This window comes from Falco naumanni, chromosome 6 (genome assembly GCF_017639655.2).
Source record: "Falco naumanni isolate bFalNau1 chromosome 6, bFalNau1.pat, whole genome shotgun sequence".
NCBI lineage: Eukaryota > Metazoa > Chordata > Aves > Falconiformes > Falconidae > Falco > Falco naumanni.
The window spans coordinates 33,380,261-33,399,907 of NC_054059.1; positions in this window are offsets into that span (position 1 = coordinate 33,380,261).

The following is a 19,647-nucleotide window of genomic DNA, read 5'->3' on the forward strand; positions in this document are numbered from 1 at the left end:
CCAGAGGTTGAGAGCTGCTGTTCCACAGCTGGAATTTCCTATGAAGTTGTTCCACCGGACTGAAACATGGTGTTTTGTTTGTTTGTATTTTTTTTAAGAAGCAGAGCTAAACTCCAAAGGACAAGCGTATTCTTCCCTAGGCCTTCTCAGAGTCACTACCAGTATGTTACATAGCGAAAGGGTTATATATTCAGATACCCTGTGACACTCAGAGGATCACCAAGAGGTCCCTTGCAGCCTGATGTCCTTATTCATTATGGTCTACTTTTGTATCATTTTTTCTGCAATGCAAAAAAGGTTTCCACCAGTTAAAATCCAGTAAGAATAGTTGTTTATATTATCATAACATCCACTACATTCTCCTAGCTGTAGCCCAATTAAAATTAGTTAAAAAGAGGTAGGATTTTGCACTAGGGCCTTTGTGAAAATTGAAGGGTGCCAATATTGGATAGTATATTCAGTACAATGAATCTGATATGTTGAAGGCGTGTTACTCAGTAACTTATTCATTTAAAACACTTTTTCCACTTTTGTTAAAGACATGCTGAGCTCACAAGGACAGGTCTCGTGTCTGCCTAGGTTGGTACAGGGCACAGTGTAAGCAGGTCACAACCTATATCTATCATGTCTTTGAGGAACAACATTGTTATAAATAAACATCAATAATAAGGAGAAAACAAAAGCAAACATCTTACCTCAATGTTAATGTCTACCATCTACAAACAAATGCACGATGGTGAATATCAGCTAATCAGGTTATGTTTATAAGATGGTTTGAAGCTTCACAGTTTTTAGAAAAGTTATGCCTGAATGTGAGGAACAAATATCTGAACGGTGTAAATATTGGGAAGGAGTGTATTAAAAATCATTGGTGCCCCGAAAAAGGTGAACCCACATCAAATTCAGTGGGAATATTTAGCTTCCCAAATCCCTGTAGTTCTTGTGCCTTTTCTTTGAAAGAAAATTTAGCTGTATTGAAGACTGTGGATACTGTAGCATGGTACCATTATGTATCACATAAAATCAGCTTCCCTCCCAGAAGCAATATCAGTGGTATATTTCCTTCTCTATATTTCCTTTATAGAAATATTTTTTTCCTATAATTCTTTTGATAAGTTCTCTCTTTGAATTCAGAAGCAACAAGACAGTCTTAAAGAGGTCATTAGCTATTTCTGATTACTTATCTCTCTGTTATTGGTGGTAAGTGCTCAAAATCTGCTATTTTCCCCTCTTCAATATTTTGGGTGATTAAGTACCTCAATTATCAATGAATAGTAACATCTTACAGAGGTCTTGTCAACAAAAGATTTTCTTACATATCTGCAGAGCAAGGTTCTATCTTTGGATACTCAGTTTAATAGTTTCTATTGACTTTGGTTAGAATTGCTCTAGAGCTGGAGAAGGGTTGAACTGGGCTGTTGCTTGCAATGTCCAATTTGGTAGAAAATCTTGTTTATAAATTTTGGCAAAAAGGGAGAAAACTACCAACTTGACAAAAAGCTTTGGGTAGAGAATCTGTTTGTAACAAAATGAAAGCAAGACATCATCCTATCTCCCTGCATGGTTTGGCAGTTTATAAAACAACCAAAAGGAAGCTGCGTGTGGCCTGAGCCAGGCCATGCTAAAGAAAGCTCTATAAGCAGGCAGTTATGGTCGGTTTCAACACAAAGAGTCAAATGGCTATTCCTAGGATTAGGCTTCCCATTCATTTTTTAATAAACAAAACCCAAATGAAAATGTCCCAGTTATTAACATTGGAAGAGTTGGCTACTGTGCACATACAGTATATTTCCATTACATTTTAAAATCAATTCATAAAGCTGCAGGCCAACATTCCATAGACATACTCCTGGCCATGAATGACGTCCTTATTGTGAAATGGGATGGAAAATGCACTCCTAAATGCACAGTGGACACATTTTGCTAAATGCTAACAACTGGGACATTTTCATTTGGTTTTGCTTATTACAAAAATAAACAAAGTAAACAAAAGGCATGAGTGCAAAGCAAGGGAGTTATTAAAAAGAGCCTTTCACTTAAGTCCTTCTGGCTTAGCCATCTTCTGTACAATTTAATTTCTAGTGGGTATTCACTCAGCTGGTTCCATTTAGTTTTGACTACCAGATGTGAGCATGGGTCCATTCCTTGGCTTAAAGAGACAGCAATGTAGGCAATTAGAGCACTCTCAATTCTTTTAAGCATTGTTTTGCCATTGTAAGAAACTTTTTTTTTTTTTTTTTTAATTAAGGCAGTTTTGGGAACATGCTGCCTAGTGAAGAGCAGGATCCATGGCTGAAGTAATCATCTTTTAAAGGTGTGAGACAGGCATTTCCCTTCATAAATACTCAGCTCAGGCTGCCAGTTTAAAGGCAGTAACCTGCAGGGCTTAGCTTACAAGAGCTGCTAGCTCTATGGGGACCGAACAGTCTAGGAGCTGGAGGGGGGAGGAAATCTGTAACGTATGGTCTGTCCTATAGGGAATACCAGAGGGAGGAGCAGCTTCCTCCCATCATTTATAATTACACACGGCAGTCTGGCCATCAGATTGAACAGGGCCTAAACGTTTCAGAGGCTTTAAGTACAAAGGCATTCATTTACAAGGAGATCCAGGTCTCTCGTGCAGCTGTATGGAAAGCAGGAATTTAGAATCGCAAAGGATTTTCAGATTTCACAATGTGTCCTCATTCACATTTGGAAAGAAACCTAGTTATTTCAAAGGACTCCATGAAGGACAATGAGAGTGGTTTGAGGTCAGTCACAGCATTGTATTACAGTTTTGAGTTTTGTATTATATAATATACTATATATTAAAAACAAATCAGGCAAAGAGTCAGTCTAAAATCAAAACAGCTTGTTCTGGAAAGCTGGAGCAGGAGGCTCTGGCTATGTCCACATGAGCAAGTCGTGCAGCCCAGGAGTGGGTCTGCAGTGGGAAGCTGTTGGTGTCAAGGACCTGACATCTGTGCTATACACGTTTTCGGAGGCTTTGTTTCACACTAGCTTTAGTCTGTTCCCATGGTTTAAACATTCATAACTGTTTGGAGTACATTAGCTGTGCTTCTGGAGCACATCTTCCAGTTGAATTTAATCTGAAAGGAATCCAGTTCCCTCGCTCAGAGACTGCTTCGTGATGTGAACTGGAGTGTGTAAGTGGGAACAAACGGGGGATTCATTTCAAAAGTGCACTCCAGAGCCGAACGAACATGCTGAAGTAGACTCTCACTTTTGCTACCTTTTTAAGGCCAAATTTCAGAGACAAGGACATTTTTTCCTCCAGCTTTTCAACTCTAACAGAAATACGCTTTCTGACAGAGAGCTGTTGGGAGTTCTTTTTGGCAGCTTTATTTAATGCTTCTCCTTTCAGCAGGAATTCAAACAAGAGGCAGGCACCCATTTCAATAACCCACCCCACCCCAACCCTATCGAGTGCAGGAAGGTTTCTTCAGGCCTTGCATTGCTCTACAGCAATGTCACCAGATCCTGCTGTATCTGGCAAATGCCCAGGGGAGACATATGGGAAGCATGTGCCGTGACTTGGGGCGGGGGTTATTATTTTCTTAATCACTGCCACAACTGTGTGCTACGTTTTTTCTTCCTGAAATGCCACTGGATTCAGTTGGAACACAAGTGTTACTCCTCCTTGCCCCTCTGCTTCTCGCCTTGGAAACTCTTCCACACAAAGGCTCTGCCTCACTCAAGTGACATAAAAAGAAGATGAACTTGCTGAGAGATTGCACCGTGTAGGAAGCTAAACTGTTTTGCAATCTCTGTTCCTCATTTGTCTTTTTCCTTTAAAAAAATAATAAAATAAAATCCCCTTTCCTTCCCCAGTAATCTTTCAGAGCTTGTATATCAGCTAATTATAAACTCAATTCCATTGTTTTTCCTAATATTTTTCAGGTACAACAAAACAGCAAGCATATGATCAATATCAAAGTGGCAGGAAGGGAATTTCCCAACATCAAGTTTATTTAACATGTTTTGGTTTCAAGTCCATTCCTTTACATTCCCAACTAAAATAATTACTTATGATGAAAGAGTCAACTGGATTATGACTACTTTCTCATAAAAATAATTTATTTTTAGTTACTTTGGGGACCAAAACACTAAAAAGTTTCTAACAGGAACCTCAGAAACACATTCTTGCTTGGTTTTGAGCAGTTTAGATCGGAAATAGAGTTTAGATAATTAGTGGAACTTAGAATTAGTGCTTACTGAAATCCTCACTAGAATTCTAGCTGGTTTTAAACCAAGCTAAAAATTTTATCCCAGATTTCCTATTCAAGCAATAAGATACTATTGTATTTAGAATACAGACAGGAGATTCTGATGCCAGCCTCATAGCATGATACAGATTGTGACAGAAGTACCTTGATTATATGGAAACTTGCCTATATATGTATTTATAAATGTCCTTTGTTTCCTGGTTTCCATTTCTGACTGTCTTTTACAGTTTACATTTTACAGTCTCCATTGTACCTGTCTGTACAAGGTATTTTCTGAGTACTTAAATAGTTGCCCAAAATGCCTGAAAATGTTCAAACCTGGAGAAAGGACAGCGAAGTTTCAGGTCAAACCTGAGGTAAGGGTTTGTGAAAACTACGAGAGCCAGAGTGCAAATTTCCACATTCCAAGGGTGGATGTAGAGCCTAAACACAAGGAGCACACCTGGAACCAGTCCTTCCATCGTTCTGGAAGGTTAGAGGAAAATAGCACTGAGACTAAAAGCATAGTGTTCAGCTGCAAAGCAATTCAGCCAAGAATACAGCAGTTACTATTAAATATTATTATGTCTTTTGCTCTTTATTTTTTGCCTAAATGACCTCACTGTTTAAATAAGGGCATTCACTGGGCTAAGTTCTTGACCTGAGATAATCCTTTTGGCTGTGGATATTGAGATAGAAATAACCATAGCAACCATAGAGAATTTCATAAAACATTTGTTTGCTTCTGTTTAGCTAGAAAAGTCCAAATAAAAAATGTCATATATATCTGGTGTGTGTTATACATTGTGCCATAAATGTCATTTGTTAGTTGTTTCTCTTTTTGTGGTTTGGGAGGAAATTCCAAATGTAGCTGAGGGAATCTGGCTTTAAACATACAGAGAGCCCTCATTCACTATTGAAATGCATTCTGGGAGGACTGCAAGATGTTTTGTGCAAGCAAAATTTGCCTGCACATGATAAGAAATATTTTAGGAAAGCATAGTAGAATCAGAATAACTGATAAAACATAAAGACTGAGTTTCTTAAAGGGGTGTGCTTATCACAGTCCAAAAAAAGATGTAGTCTTGTCAGTGTATTCACAATTGGCAAAATTCCTGGTGTCTCAGAAAGACAGAGATAGCAAAACTTTTTTCACAAGGATAAATTCTTTACAAGATTTGTCCCCAGCAAGGCTTTGTCTAAAGAGATATACCCCAGAGAACTTCCCAAGAGACCTATCGATGGTATCATGTTATAAACACTATTTAAGGCTACATTTTATCTTGTTTGATTTGTGACATGAAATATAAAACAAACATATCAGCACAGAATAATCCTAGTTTGAGACTGTTTTAATTTACCCCATACCCAAAAGGAATGTAACTGTCCAAACTGGAATTATCTTCAAGCAGCAACAAGGCTGTGTTAATGACCATAGCTGGTAAAAATCTGATTTTGTATCTCATCTGGAAAACAGCATTTACAGTAGCATACTGTGGCATTGTAATGCAGTGCTAGCTCAGTGCAAGAAAAAGAGATTCCCTTAGTGAGTAACCCTGAGGTTTTAAAAACCCGTTTTCCTCACAATCTTTCCTCTACATTCAGGGGTATGGGCAGTTCTACAGGATTTGTCCAGAGAGGAAGGTATATAAAAATGTACTGAACTAGAGGTCTAATTAAGACATTCTTGCCTCACCTTACCATGCATTATGTTCTGGTAAGAGCCCAGGGAGACACTAAATTCAGTTTCAAAACAGAACTTGATAAGCTTAATAGAGCTGTAATACACAGTGGTCAGTGACAGCCTGCTGATCCAGGAGGTCACTTTTGTGGCATATTCTGTGCCTGTCATGTGAGAAGCAGTACTTTTGTGACTGAGATGGGCTTAGGTTGTAGCTTCACTCACCTGATCAGGTTTCAGGAAGAAGGAGGGAGAGAGGGTCCTCTGAACCAGAGACCAAGGCTGTATGAGACAATATGACAAGTAGGACGTCACAGGGAAGATCTCTTGACAAGACAGGTCAAAAGGACATCTTTTCATATCTGGAATTTTCTCAGCTGCAGGCATAACATGAACTTTGATTAAGCTCAAGATTTGAAATTCATTTTTATATTTGATCTCAGTAAAATTCAGCTGTCCATGGAAGTGATATCCTACTGCTTTCTCTGCTTGCTATAGTTGCAAGTTGTGTAAAAGTGTGGAGAGTGGGCCAGGTACTAGTAACTCATAGTGCAAAATAGAGTCAAAAAAAGAAGCATGAGTTAATCTCATTCTGGAGATATGCCAAGTATTGCTTAAATCAGGAGCTGAGTCAAAGGAACTGAGGACTTTTTGACATCTTGATCCAAGTAGGAAGAAGCCTTCAAAGGCAGCTTGAGGCAAAATTCACTGGCTGAACACATTGGAGTACTATCAAAGAAATCTTTGAAGTAACCCAGCCAGCACAGTGAAGAGAAAACCTCAAGTCTATCTGCACTTCAAGGCTCACTATAAGTCATGCTTGTTTTCAGAATGGCTGATTCCTCACATTATACATGGCCCAACCATTTCTGCTATATTTTCTATCATTGTAGAGTTGTATGACAGCTTGGTGACCTTTCTAAAAGTACAAATGTCCAGTACTGCATGCTGCAATGTTGTATGGGATATGAAGCCAGGCTGACTATGGGAGCAGTGCAGACAAGCTGGAATGGGTCCCAAATGTGCTTTGGCATTCATGTTTTGACAAACACAACTCCTTTCTAATATATCTGGATAATGCGCTTACTAGGGAAAAGAATTGTCTTTTCTTGTTTCTTTCTTGGGGGTCATTGCCTACACCACAGGTGTCAACAGACTGAATGGTTATAACAGAAGTCTCAGAAGTGTGGGGGGTGTGGATGTGTGTGTGTGTGTGTGTGTGTGAAGTGTCACATGACCAACAATTAATTAGTCTGGAGCTTACTAAAATCTAAAAGAAGAACTATGAGATGCTTTAAGAATGCTAAATAGATGATAAATAATATACACCAGTTCAGAAGAAATAAGACACTGATTGTGACGTAATTGGACAAGAGTGAAGTATTCACACACAGATGTCAGAATACTTTCCGAGAAGGATGAACACATTGTGCTTCTGCAGATATTCATGCTATCTTATCTTCAACAGAAATATTTACAGCATAAAGTTCAAAAACCACCCCGCAGCTTACATTGCAAACCATAGTCCAAGCAATATGTTTGAGAGCTCAACAACTGTCAGCCTTCCTTCAGTGCCAGTATATATTCTTTCTTTGTCTATAGTGGTAAGGTAATCAAACTACTATAACCTTGCCAAAGGAACATATATTGAGGACATTTGTTTTCAGTTACTTAAATGCAATCAATTGAGATAAGAATTTAGTGCTGTTAATTGCATTCTTTATGGATGGCTAATAGAAGCTGCATTGTCAAGTAAATATAATCTTAAACAGCATGGTTTTATACCACTTTACAAGCCAAGACCAGCAGAGCAATTAACAACTATTACCTGCTAACTTCTCTGTCTGAACTGACTCTTATTGGATCCTAAGCCTGCACAAGAACTTTAGTTGATTTTTTATGGTCATGAATTATGTGGGAAATGCTCAGGACCTCAAAGATGGTCAATCTTGATGCAAAATTGTACTTGGGTAGAGCTGTTTCCTATTACCCAGAGGTATCTGAAAAGGTTCTGGTGGTTCAGTGCATTACAGAATAATTAAAGACATTTTCTGCTGAATACTGCACTAGTCCATATACCTGTATAATGGAAAATTATGTGACATTTATCTCATGCCACTGATTTTTGAGTTATGTTACTTTAAATATAAATATTCCCTGCAAGTTTGTATGCTCAAGTGAACAGAAATAATGGATCATAACTTACGAATTTCAATATCATCTTGGCTATTGTAGTAGTTAGATCACAGAGGTGATTTTCTTACTAAAAATAAGACCTGTGATTCCTGCTATGTTGTAAGATAATCAGGCTCCAGTAGCAAGTATCACAGGTTGAGAAATATTTACACTTGAGAAATCCATTGTCAGACTCAAATAAACAAACAAGTTCTTTAATAACTTATGTTTGTGTTTTACTATTCTTTAGAAAAGACTGCATGACTTAAATACTCCATAAAGGACTGTGTTTCACTTCAAAGGGTGACATTCAACTCTACCTTAACTTCAATCATCTGAGTTATTGCTGTGAATTCTGCTGCGGGGTACACTGCTTTCTCTTGTGACCAGACATTGAATTCGCACTCATAAATTTTGCTCACTGAACTCAGGTTAGATTCCTAATGTGAACAGCACAGTACCTAAGTTGTTGTTACTTTAAACTTCTTTAGTAACGTCATTGTGATGCTGTCTAAAAACAGGTTCGCCTCAGTATGACTGTTTATATATAAGATAAATATGTGCATCTCTAGTCTCATGAGATTGAGCCTAGGCTCAAAAGACAGCTGAAGGTCTTTCTCTGCGCAGAAGAGGGACTGCTTCACTGTAGACTTGAAAAGACCAGCCCAGCTGTCCCAGGACTGGATTCTTAGATAATGTTAGTTTAAACCCCTGGACTGTAACTGCTCTGACAGGTATCTTAAGCTGAAGACAGGTCCAGTGGTTCACCTGAGGAGGTTTGTTAAGGGTACTTACTTAATTAATTAATTAATTTTTAATGGGGAGAGGGAGCATGGTAGGGTAAGACTGTTTTGAAAAAAGGGAATGGTGTAGCATTGTTCTCTTTATGCATGCATTTATCTTCTAGTTGTGTACACAAAGTATTCACTCAACTCCGAAGCCTATACTTATGATTACGGGTAATGCATAAAGGCAGAGGTAAATTTCACTTGAGAAAGTTCTCTGCTCAGATGGAAGACAAGCGGTGGAAGGAGAAAAACATTCTATTATTCAAGTTTTATGCTGATGTAATTAAATAAAGTTCAGCTTTAAGACATTAGTCACTGCATATTATTCAGTATTTAATGCTTTATGATCTTAGATTTCATATAACTACCATTTCTGTTTTAAATATTGGAAAGTATTTTCAAAGAAAACATGTATTTCTTCTATTTTTCTGCCTGTCATTGTTATTAAGATGAAAGAATCACATGTGAACTGGGGGGAAAGAAATAATTCCAGCATCTGAGAGAGGTTTTCAGCTTGGTGAACAAGCTTTTTCCAAGTTCTTGCTTTGAGTGGGTATAATTTAATTTTCACTTGTGGGAGAAAGGGATTTACCACCTATGATGTTTTGAACTAATAACTGTGATTACTTGTTGAAAATTCAAGTTTTTCTGGTCCATCTACCTCAAAGTTAAATTGGTAAGTTTGTTATATCATGTTGTCATCATCAACACTGTGGCCAGTTCATTTGGGAAAGGGTCCCACCAGTAGAATGAACTCTCCTGTATAAAAGAACTGACATCGAAATATGGAGCTATTTCATGCCAAGGAAAAGAAAACATTGCTCAGCATGGGAAGAGGGGCTCAAAAGCAGGGCTGCAGAGAAATAGGCTTGACAAGCTGCTTTGACTTGGCAGAGGGCTTGTGTATAACTCAATCTTTGCTCTTGAGAGTAAGTTTATTCCCTTCTTTATTGTTCTTATTTAAACAGTTACACAGGTTTCCTTCTGCATTCTTAATATGTCAAAAGAAAATTGCAAGTCCTGTAAGATGAAATGTGAAGCAGATTTGCTCAAACTTAAGGCTATACCCTGTGAGAATCTAAGTATCCTTGACCCTATCCAGTCCCCTAAAGATTCAAACCATGTAATATATATTCCATCATTCCTTCCACGGCAAAGTGTGGTGCACTGAGCTTACTTGAAGGTGATTAAGATCATTAAAGGAGAATAAATGTTGCACAAGAGGAAGATCCTGCATGAACACACCTAGATTCCTTTTGCAAACGTGTCATCTGTGCTAGACATCAGTGACAGTGACAGACAGTGATAACACACAGTTTTGAATGAAATGGGAAAAATTAATATTAATAAAATGCATGGAAATATATTAGCAAGGAAAGATTTATAGATAACCTTTCCTTAGACCAACTCATACAGCTGTAAAACCACACAAACCTTTTGGCGCACTGGTCGTAGATTAGGACTAAGATATAAAACCTCAATTTCAGACATGAAGAAGCTTTTCCATGTCTTTTTTTTTTTTTTTTTTTCCCCTAATTCATTGTTCTAGTTGTTCCAGAGGTTCCAGTTAAATTATGCTTTTATGTTAATGAAAAGTATCAGACTTTCCTGAGATTCTGTTAGGTTAGCAGTTCCCAGCCCAGAGTCTGAGATCTTATGTTGATCTAGGGTTCCTACCTTGTAGTGAAAAAAGTTTTGGAAGTATTGGTTTCGGCCATAGTGCCAAATCAAGGGTGGAGGAACCTAGCTGGTATTATAAAGTTAATGGATCCATCTGGCTGTCCCTTCCACCGATAGCTTTTTATTCATCCAAACAAGTCATGTAATCGACATACACCTCAGCTATCCTTCTTTCATCTACATACAGTTCAGAGGAGAATGTGCCTCTCTTACTCCAAAACATTGGCAGACATATCAGGAATTAAAATTTCTATTAAAAATAGATTTATTTTGGATGTCATTTAGACTTTGAAAGATTTGGCATCTATGACACCTGATGTGGTTGCTGTCTATTCTGTTTGTGCTGTTTTCCCTTCATCACAAGCTTTTACAAGTTAATATTGAGTCTTTTAAATTTAATTAGAACCTTATTTGATCCTCTTTCTGGATCTGGCTCTGCTAATCATGGTCTAAATCTTTTTCAGTTCCCCATACCCAGTAAAAATATTATTAGATAGCTCTTTGTTGTGGTATTTCACAATCTCAAATGTATGCTTCTCATTTGAAAATATTATACACATCACTTCAGCACAGTATTTCAGAGAAAACTATAGCTGAGCTGAGGAAATTAATATTTCTCATGCTGAAGTGCATGTTTTAAGTATATATTTTAATACTGCATTTATGCAGAATGGATTTTTACTTACTATTAGCAAAACAGTAGGCCATTCCTCGCTGATAGTTCCAGTGTCTTAGGACTACTTAACCAAGATACTATTGACCATAACTACATGGGAAAATTTTGTTACAGTGAATTACCTCTGCACAAGTAAACTAGAAGGGACATGATACTCATTTGAGCATTGGTATACCATAATCTATATTGACAAGCCTTAGTATGCTCTTTGGCTTGGTATTGGCATGTGCCAGCTAGCACTCTCCCACACAATACAGATCAGGGAACAACACGGGTTAAAGACTATACCCAGAAGATGGCATGGATGAAGCCACTGTGCTTGTGGGGTGGGAAAACAAGAGTCTAGCTATGCAGACACAAGCTATGCAGGTCTAAACAGTAGGCCTGACCCATACTGGTATGTCTAGTAGCAACATAGCTACGTCCTATATTGGAATATAGTAGTTTGTTTTTACATTTTTATTTATATATTGCCACATTCTGTTTTTCTGAACTTCAGGAGATTGGCCTAAGAAAACTGCATTTACTTTGGGCTGGAGTAAGATTTGTTACTTAGAGTATGGAAGGTGCTGCTCCCTAATGCTTACCTAGAAATATTAATATTCAGCTGCATCTCAGCAAAGACATAGATACCAAGTTGGTTGGGAAATGTGTTTTTCCTATAAAAACATTTAATCAAATCCACCCCTAGCATATTTTGGTTGCAACGTTTAATACTTCAGTCCTAAAGTGTTAAATTTTTGCTCCACATACCTGCTTTCATTTATAGCTTGGGTTCCCTTCCGGGATGTCATATACTGTTGTATTCAATGGGATCGCTCATGTGACTATGGGGCTTTGGAGCACATGAAGGTTTGTGAAACCCCACAGAGAGTGGAAGCTTGTGGAAAAAGCACTATAGTGCCCCAGTATTGAAAACTTTTTTCAGCAACTGCTACTAGTAGAAAAACTGCTTTAAAAAAAAAATAATAAAAAAAAAAGCTTCAGGGACATTTGAAAGAAAAATTCATGAGCAGTCCCTGATATGTTCCAATTTCCAATCTACTTACTTGATGGATTCTCCTTGTGCTGTGAATAATTTTATTAATAAAACTATTTTTTTTAGTCTCTGTTAACTCTTAGCTTCAGAAGATAACATTATACATAGAAAAGTGCAGAAACCATCAATGCCAGTACTGTTTCGAAGTCCTTTCTTTAAATAATTTTAATTTATCAACTAGAAAAATAAAAATTCTGAACGAATATCAGGGATCTCCACCAACTCAAACAAAAATATATGTTCCAGCAGACATGACCCCTGCCCCAACATTACAGAAATCTAAATGATTCATAAGCTATAAAAAGAAATCATTGGCATTATAATTTCACAAAATTTATTTCTGTTGCCTATGAGGACAGAAAAACATGCTGTTTCTACTACTGCTTTGCCTGACAAGGATCAATCAGTAGTAGCAAAGAGCTCACTCTCTGGAAAACTAGTGTTGTTAATAGTCTAGTACTGAAGTCAAACTTAAGGTAATAGTAAGTCTGAGCATTTTTATCTTGAAAGAATCTTGATGAAACAATAGAAACGATTTTTCTTCTTCCCATCGAGGTTATTTCTATAACTTCAGAGTTCTGTTTGCCAGCCCTGTATTAACACTACCGAGTTGTGACCTTTTTAAAAACAATGACATAAAAATCGGGAATTCACTCATGTCATACCTCAGGTTATATCTTTGATTTCTGGCACTGCCCCAAGCATTGCAGGACTTTTAGGCACGCTAATGTAGTATTTGCATATCAGCTAAAAGACTTTTTTTTTCCTCTGGCCTGTCTGTTTACCTTATAGCTTAGGCATTCTTAAAATGCATTTGTGTTGACGAGCTGGAGCAAAGGAGATTATTAATGCTTTTTGAGCAATGAAAACAAGCAAGCTAAGCAAAAAACACATTTGAATTTTTCTAGCTTTACGTTGTAGGTTCACAGCTCCTTCCACATTGTGCTGTCAGGGTATTTTACTAGGCTATATCATTTTTATAGATCATGAACAGTAGAGGCCTAAATTTTGACCCCTGTCGGGCCCCAGTAAATCTAGTTTTCCACAATCTAACATAGCTTCTCTGTTTTCTGTTTTTCCATCAGCGCTTTATCCACTCCCATGTACTTCCCTAGATCCTGGCAACTTTTAGCTTAAACAGAGACCAGTAGTATGGAACTTTGTCAAAATGTTCTGAAGACCCAAATAAATTATGCTGTGTTTTATCAGCTTTTTCTGCAGCCTCCTGAAGCATCAAGTTAGCCAAGACCTTTTCTTTCTAAATCATTCTTGTTATCTCTGTTAGTTTAGCACTATGTATTTACTTTTATAACTTGTCCTTTACTATATTCTGTATTAAATACCATAGTGATGGGACTGCAGTTCATTGAGAATGCCCTTTTCAACTTTGTGCAGAGCTGTACCGTATTATCCATTCATTTCATTTGTGGTATGTTAACTGAATAAAACAAGCTTTCCAGTACTATTCTGGAAAGCAACCCCAGGTGTTTCATGAATCCTAGCACCTTTTTTTTAACTCATTTTTTCTATTTAAGGGTCCCCAGTTCTTCAAAGATTTCCACTGCTGCTCCATAAAGTTTAACCAATTCATCTTTACACATTTATACTGAGTATTGTGATGCCAATAAAGTCTTTACAGCAGAAGTTTTCAAAATGTGTTCAGCAATGTGTAAAACCTTTGAAAGATAGCTGAAATATTGTAGGATATTGTTTTGTTGTCAGAGGACGTCCATTCCATAAGTTAAATCTGTTTCCATTCCAATTTTGGATTTTCCAATTTCTAAATTTTGTAGTACTTTTTGATTGGCCATCATTTATAAAGGAAGTTTTTTCTGGGATAAAAATTATTTTTACAATGTTTAAAACTGGCTATTTTGTGAATCTCAGTTTGGAAGAATACTTGAACAGTTCATTTCTCCAAGTGTATATAGGAAAATTTCTTATAAATCCCTTCACAGAGCTCATTTTTAAAAGACTTCTGGATTTTTTATGTTTCAACCTTGAAACTATCAGTTTCTTTAGACTTGATTTTTACAACAAAGCCAGGCAATTGCTAAGGTAAAGGATGATTATCAGTTCAGTTACGTACCTGCGTTTTGGAACCATTGGCACCACTTTCAGCTTCAGCCCATTTCTTTTTCTTACAAACCAGCTGCAGGCATGATGGTCAGAATAAAAGTTTGGTTTGTTAAATCAGTATTATCAGTGACACTAACGTGTCAAGTCTAACTGAGCTTGAAGCTGCACTCCTCTTAGCTGTCAGCAGCCAGCAGAGGATCCTTCATGAAAGGAAATTGGTTTTGCTTAGAAAGCCCAATTCAGTTGCTAGACATGAGTTTCCAGTGTCATTTGAGAAAATTCAGGATGCCCTAGTTGACCTTCAGGTAAAATCCCCTACAGAAGGATGCTGGTCTCTTGTAGATTTTGTGCTACACCTGCCAGCCTTTGCAGATGTCTTAGGCAATCTGCTGTATCTTAAATGGCATGAGATAAGTGAATTCACAATGGCATTTTAAAGACCCTTCTCTTTAGATACATGCACGAGATATTTTGACTGGGTTTGTCACCTTAGACTGTTTCTGCTGTCTGTTAAGAAATAAGGTCTTCTGGCGTGCAACTCATCCTAACTTATTTTAGGAATAATTCGGAAGAAATTGGTTATATCCATGAGTCCTTTTTTCTCTCCATTGGTTGTCACTTGGGATTCCCATGGATCCTATGGTAAAGCTTTCTCTGGTCTGGGTGTGTAGGATGCCCCTGTTTAGGCAAATATACTAAACCTATCACCAATGCACTATGTAAGACGCCGTTGTAGCTCTTTGGCAGGAACATGACAGTTCTCTGGACTTATTGACTGCAAACAATTTGCTCAATTAATTTGTTTAAAATATGTATCTGTCAGCATCTCGACTGCCCGAGTGTAAGTGAAATACCCACATGGGGCTGGCACATATGACAGAGAACCTCTGGAAGATCCACGTTTACTGGAATGGTAGCTGCAGACCAAGAAAAAAACCACCACAAACACAACTGTGTGCCTACATTTAGGAAACTGACTCTGTGTCTGGATCTCCACTGACTAAAAGTGGATCTCACCTGCAGACACCTACATTGCAGGTCTCCAAAGTTTATCTGTCTGAAGGAAATTCAGCCCCACCCATTCTATAAATATAGCCAAGGAGTGAATCAGTTGCTTGAAGTTGGGTATTGCAGATCCATTGAGATGTCTGTAGAACATGTGTAGCTCTACCTCCTCACTTAACCTATGGGAGTCTAACTGCCAGTCCAGAGGGGCATGAATCTTTTGAACTCCAGATTGTAGCAGTTTGTTAGCCACATAAAAGCCTAACATGTCTCTAATGCTAAGAGCCTAGCAGAGCACTAAATGCCTCTGTTTCAGCATCTGAATTGCTCCCTTAAATTTACACCATTTAATATAATTCAGAGAGATCTGGGCTCCAGAATTTAAAGCCTTGAAGTAGGAGCATTAATTTTTTTAGAGAAATCCTTGAGTACACTGATGTTACTAGATCAAAAGGGGCATAAGAGTTAAAGTGTTGAATGCTTGTTCAACAGTTTAGTGAACTCCCTGCCTCTGTTTTAAACTAGTCCATCCTGTTCTTTCCAAGACACTTATATGCTTAAGCTTAGACCTAAGCAGAGTAGATATGAGCCATTTGATGCCACCTGATCTTAAGATAGATACCTAGTTTTGCTTTGCAATGAAGAATAATCCCCCAGAAAGCCTTAGTTAAGGCTCTTATACTTTACCTGGACATATGAAGGTTTGCAGCACAATAAATGATCAGAAAATTTAAGGTTACTGTCTAGTCTAGTGGTTAGAGGAATACATCAGACTGGGAAGTTTCAAGTGGCAAAATTTCAATTCAAGCTGCCTGTGTATTTAGCTTGAATACACATGGACAAAGTACAAAACCAGGCCTTTAGGCAGGGACAGAAGCTCAGAAAACCTTACTTGGCCATGCATCTCCTGAAAAGGTTAGTGAGTCAGGCCCTTACAGGCGTGGGCCTTCTTCTTCTCTGAGTCAGTGAAACTTACAATTTTTCAGAAAACTGAAATAGATTTCAAGGAGAGGCTAAAAATGTGTCCCCTCCCAAGCAGCCAGTAGCCTGGGTAGGAAATAAAACCAGTTCTTCCACAGCCCAATGTGGGCTTCCTCTTGGAAGGAAAACTGCCACATGAAGGGTAAGGCATGGCATTTCTATTAGATCAAGCTTCTCAAGCAAGTTTTTGAAAATCAATAACTGCTTTGTCAAGTGTGGTGGAATTGTAATAGGCGATATTAACCATACTGTTCTGCATCATCAGGACATCAGTGTTGGAAATCACTAAACCTACAATGTAAATATTAACAAAAATTGTATATATAGGGCAATGCATTTCAGGTCTTTCCATGATTAGGTAGGAGTTGACTGGAGCAGGCTAAGAACCCATATTTTGAATTTAGAGCAATTCAATGTCAAACAACAGAGTATGCTCTTGAACTGAGGTTTCATATGTAGCAGCAGAATTGGTAAACAATCTATTTATGTTCACATGCTTCTCATCCAAGGTGTCAAACAACACTGAGAAGACCCATTCTAGTCCATCCAAACAGGACTACATGAACAATCCATGGAAAAGTAGCTCTGTGCTAAACCCTATGTGTTGTAAAAATGAGTGTCCATATTGAATGTATTTGGAGAATAAGTCTCTTAATGATGCTTCCATATCTAAACATAAAAGGGATTTGAACACAGGGTTAGACTATTTTAATTCTTGTGCTGTTTTTCCTCCTGGAACCAGTACTGCAATATTACAGTCTACAAAGCAAATCTTATAGAGCTATATAAACAAAAAAGCATCTAGATGTGCTACTTACTTTCACTTAAGTGTATTAAAAGAAGCAGCAGCTGCCACAGTTAAAAGCAAAACATAAATTGATCTAAATCCCTGATCAATTCACCTTGACCTTTGACATAGTACTGTATTTAATGGCATTGGTCAACATGACTCAATCTTTAAAGAAAAAATCATGAGGTTGCTGGCTGAAATTATGGCCTTTCATTAGCTTATTCTGATGTCTTAACTGCTATTTAAATGTTAGTATCTGAGCCACCATTCAAAAGAAAAAAGCAAAAAAGACAGTGCGGGGAAAGGTGCTCAAGACAAGAGTGGGAAAAAAAGGAAAGAAAACTGACTCAGTTCAATAATCCCATATGGCCAATTGCTGTAACATTTTATTTTGGCTTTTTTTGTGTGAGAAAGTATAATAAGCCTGCATTGATCTATGGACCTTATTCTTTGGGGAAATATGAGTCACAGATGCATACTTTGGAGACACTCTTAAAAAATATTATCTTTCAAGTGTTGTGTGAAGCTTTACAGACTTCTTCCTGCAAATCTTCCATATCAGTGTTAGAACCAAGTCCAAAATATTTACATCTAAACAACTTATGGCATCTGTCAATAAAAATTCAGTTTGCTCCTAAACATTTCTAAGTGCAACATTTAAAACTGCATAAACAGGAGTGAACTAGTAGCAGTCTAAAGTTGTCATCATTGACAGTTATGATTTATCTTAACTCTCCCTAGCCATTTGGCTAAAGTTTTAAGTAAACACTTTCAGTCTTCCTCATGTTCTCTTTACTGCCACCTCCCACTAATAAGAGATGTTGCCAAGAAAAGCAGCCAGACAGTTCATTTACCTCCCAAACTTGCCTGAAAGTAGCTTGCCTGGTTTAGACAAGGGTCGAAACTACTACTGCACATTTTCAACAGATGGAACAATGCTTCACAAATTATTTACATTAAAGTTATTTGCTTTCAGGATGTGTGTTTAACGAATGGTTAGTTGAATGAAATATTGCAGCTCAGACAGAGAATGCAAGCAATTCAAGCAAGCCATTTATGGTGATAGATGTAGCTGTGATCCTTAATTTTCTACAAAGCAATGTAGCATTTTGTCCTCATTCTTCAATAGCTCCTTGAATCTGACAAAAGTATGGTTTCCATTTTCACCCTCTTCCTCCTCCACTACCCCCTCCCTGCAGGCATAGTTCCATTAATCAGCTATGTTGCAATAATACCTTACACTGACAAGACTTTCTCTCATTAGTAGATCTTCATAGATATGAAAAAGAACTCATAAATATCCCCATTTAAAAAATGACATAAAGGCGTTACAAAGTTTAATGTTAATTGAAGCCAGCCAACAAAATACAGACATGAAATCTGAAAACCCAGCTCCTCATTCTCTGTTCCATCTCACAGACCATGTTATTTTTCTTAGGGAAGTATTTGAGGTAGTGTCACTGCTGCTAGCTACCATCACCATGGTTCTGAAACTTTACACAGGAGAGTGAATTGCATAGGAACTTCATTTCCAGCAGTTGCTAAAGAAGAAAATCCATATGGAGTTTCTCCCTTCACAATCAGCTTGAATTGGACAGCATATCACTGCTACATGACATCACATTTATTCAAAACACTTATGAAAATAACAGAACCCAGCCATCAAATATGCTTAGGTAATTCTTAGGCAGGCTGGCCTGTTGCAAGAAGAACAGATTAGCTTCAAAAAGAGAAAGCATTCCACCTTGACAGACTTTCTGCTCCAAATCAACCCAAAGCAAAAAAAATTCTCCCAAGTCATTTATGTTTCTGACAGAAAGGTACCTGCAATATTCTGTTTGTCAGTAGACTAATAAATAATTCTCTAAAACACTAGGCCACTAATAGGTTTGGGGGAAGTTTGCTCTCAGTCTGTCAAAAACAACAGGAATGTTCCTGATATCAGTAGGCTTCTGTTTGGACCTGCAGAGAAGGGCACACCAGGTAGAATCCCAAATAAATGTTTAGCATTCTGCAAAATGAACAAGTAATAATAAAGGGTTTTCCTTAAATTATGGATTGCCTCACTACTTTCTGCTCTTCCAAAAGGAACACAGGGTTACGCTTGCCAGGAGGATATTTTGCCTTTATTGGAACTTCATGGTTCTGTCATGTTGGCAGGGTACATAAGCTGAGAGCAAGGATTCCTGAACCTTTTCTTGGGCTGTGCACATTAAAAAGGGGTTGCCTGAAACATCTGTTTTGTCTGAACTGATGACTTTCCTTAAAGTTTTACATTTCATGCTTTCTGAATTATCCCAGAATAATTTTACAACCTAGACAAGTTTATAACAGAAACAAAGGGGGTTTTTTAATGAATGAAAAAGGTTAGGTTCTTCATGTCACACTGAAACATCTACAGAAGCATAGAAATAAAAAACCATCATCCCAGAGTAAATTAGAAACTAACCTTAGCTGCACCAATGCCTTAGCTTGTTTCACGTCCTGTCTACCCCTCCTTTCCTAAGGAGAACGTCTTCTCTTCCTTCTTCAATTTCACTTTCACCAA